We start from the raw sequence: 3,180 nt of genomic DNA on the forward strand, positions 1-3,180 counted from the left end.
ACTGTAATAGGATAGTTTTCTTGATGTTTTTCTCTTCCAGTTTGTTATTTGCATATAGTAATACAACAGACTTTTGTATATTGATTTTATAGCCTGCCACTTTACTGTACTGACTTATTATTTCTAGTAACTTTTTATTGAAGCTTTCAGGGTTTTCTGTGATATCTAATCATGTCATCTGTGAATAGTGATAGTGTTACTTATTTTATATTTTGGATTCCTTTTATATCTTTCTCTTGCTTTATTGATCTAGCTAGACCTTCCAGTACTCTGCTGAATAGTAGTGGTGAGGGTGGACCACTGTTGGTGAAAATGTAAATAGGTGCAACCACTGTTGAAAGCAATCTGGATTGCCTTTAAAAACTAAAATTGGAGGAGCCTCCATGGTGGCACAAGGGGTTAGGTGTCAGCACTATGAAGCTCTCCACAACCACTGCAGCACAAGTTCGATCCCCAGCCAAGGAGGTGACACACCTGGCTCAGCAGACCTCTCCTGTCTCACCTGATGCTCCCCTCAGCAGTATATTTCAGTAGATCTGCCTGTTCTGCTCCATACTCTGTCTCTGGTGAATCCTCTCACCTCCCCCCCCACAACATATCTCTGGCCTGTACCCCAGTTCTTGTATGCATAAATAAATCTTAAAAAAAAAACTAAAAATGGAAATACTGTGTGACCCAGTAATCCTATTCTTTTCTTGGGCCTATATCCAAAGAACATGAAACCAACAACACAAAAAGTCATATGTTCCACAATTTTCATAGTGGCACTATTTATAGTAGTCAGGACATAGAAGCAGCCTAAATGGCCAGCAGTGGATGAATGGATCTAGAAGATATGGTATAATCACACCATGGAAAATTATATGGCCATTAAAAAGGATGAAAGGCAGCATTTTTAACAAGATGGAGGGAGTTTGAAAGATTTATGTGCAGCAAAGTAAGTCAGCATGACAAAAACAAATATTGGACATTTATATAACAGTTCAATAATGTAAAACACTTAAGAACCTGTGGCCATCAATAAACATCCTGAGGTCTCCGAGGATAAGAGGAAGTAGGGAGGGAAAGGAACATGGGGATCAAAGGGGTGGTGGAGGCTGGGGTAAAGAATAGCATTAATACCACTTGCCTCCTCTCACAATTTTGGGCAATGTCCTTACCCAAGAGCTATCTCTGCTCCTTCCTCTCTTTCCTTCCCCAGGGACCCCATCCTGTATTGTCACTTTAAACACTACCCAGAAAAAATGTGTAAAAAAATAAAACTATAATTATTGGTAGATGACATTTTTATTTGTTGTAGCATAGATAGCCAGATATATTTTTAAAATTAATATGGAGGGCTGCTCAGCTTGCTGGATACAATTCAGGGAAGGCAAAAAACCAATTTTATTATTGCATAAAAGAAAAATTATGAAATATAATTAAAGAGACACATTTTAACAGCAGTAAATTATATATAAAGTGCTTAAAAGGTATTCAAGAATTTGGGGGATTATTCCATACTTCTAGTTAAAGTTATTATATAAGACATATAAATGCTGAGATAGAATGCATCTGTGAATGTGGAAATCAATATTTGAAAAATAACTCTTCTCCCTAAATTAAACTATTGATAAAACAAGATCTCATAACAATTACAAAAGCGGTGCTGCTGGAATTTGACTATCTTTCCCAAGAATATTCAGGGCATTCAAGAAGAAAGAGCAGGAGAAAAGGCAGAGTGTGGTGATGGGAGTACCCAATAAAAATCAAGTGCAGATTTCGAAAATAACTTATTTTCAGAGGCTATGAAGTCAAATGTATTAGAAGACATTATAATCAAAACTTTAATTTATATGATAGAGAATTATTTTGAATGGGAAGTTTTTCTCTAATCATCTTTTAGAACCAGAACCAAAATGAATCATGTGAAAGTCACATGGAGAATTTTTCCATATGAGAAATTGAAAACTATTCAGAGTCTGGAATCCTGAACAGGATGTTAGGTGGTGTCTGACACAACTTACACAAAGTTCCACATCATGTTCAGCTTAAGAATTTGAAAAGAATTTCAATATTTTTTTTTTTAGGTTTCTACAAACTTGAATAGAAGGGAGGGAGAAAGTTAATGTGATTATTATTTTAGAAATAAAAGCTCTTCTGAAATTTTATAATTATTTTCTTTGGAGACAAAGACTAAACTTTTGATTTTGAGGAGTGGGTGAAGAAATACCAAATTCAGATATATCTGAAATGAACAATCCCAGATGCAAGCTGCTCTTGATCTTCATATGGGCATGCTCTGTGTCATCCTAGAATCTACGAAATAAGTTTTATAACTCATGACAAGCATGAACGTATATTCTCTATGTGCATCAGGAAGGTTAACTGCAATTTAGTCCTCACGTCCTTCCATGAATTCATTGCAGTGAAACAGCTGTGACCATGCCTGTGGCAGTTGCTGGGTAGTCAGCATCAATCTTATCCAAGGACATTGCTGCCACTGATTAGCAGCACAACTCTCTGTCTAGTTTCCAGGGACTTATGACACTGTATTTTTGTGCTTCTCCTATGAACAAGTCAAGAAATTTACAAGAGAGTTTATTTTTTTAATTTTAATTTTATTTTTATATTCCCCATACAATTGCAACACCCTTATTTTGACCCCAATCCCTCCTTTCCCCACCCCCACCCCTCATAGAGTGTCTCTGATTCATTGTTGTTTGTTGATTTTTATTTTCACTTTCTTATAGTTATTCATTTTCCTGTTCTCCTATTTAAGTTTTCTAGATTCCTGCTATGAGTGAGACCATCCAGTATTTTTCTTTTTCTTCTGGCTTATTTTGCTGAGCATGATCCCTTTCAGCGCCATCCATGTTGCAGCAAATTGCATGTGTTTATCTTTTTTGAATGCTGAGTAATATTCCATGGTGTATATGTACCACATCTTCTTGATCCAGTCATCTATTTTTGGGCATTTGGGTTGTTTACAAAGCTTAGCTATTGCAAATAGTGCTGCTATAAACATAGGGGTGCAGGTGCTCTTTGGAATTGATGTTTCTGTGTCCTTTGGGTAAATACCTAGGAGTGGAATTGCTGGATCATATGGAAGCTCTATGTTTAGTAGGTCCAGAAATCTCCACACAGCTCTCCATAGTGGTTGGACCAGTTTGCACTCCCACCAACAGTGCAGGAGAGTTC

This window comes from Talpa europaea (assembly GCF_964194135.1).
Source record: "Talpa europaea genome assembly, chromosome: 12".
Classification (NCBI taxonomy): domain Eukaryota; kingdom Metazoa; phylum Chordata; class Mammalia; order Eulipotyphla; family Talpidae; genus Talpa; species Talpa europaea.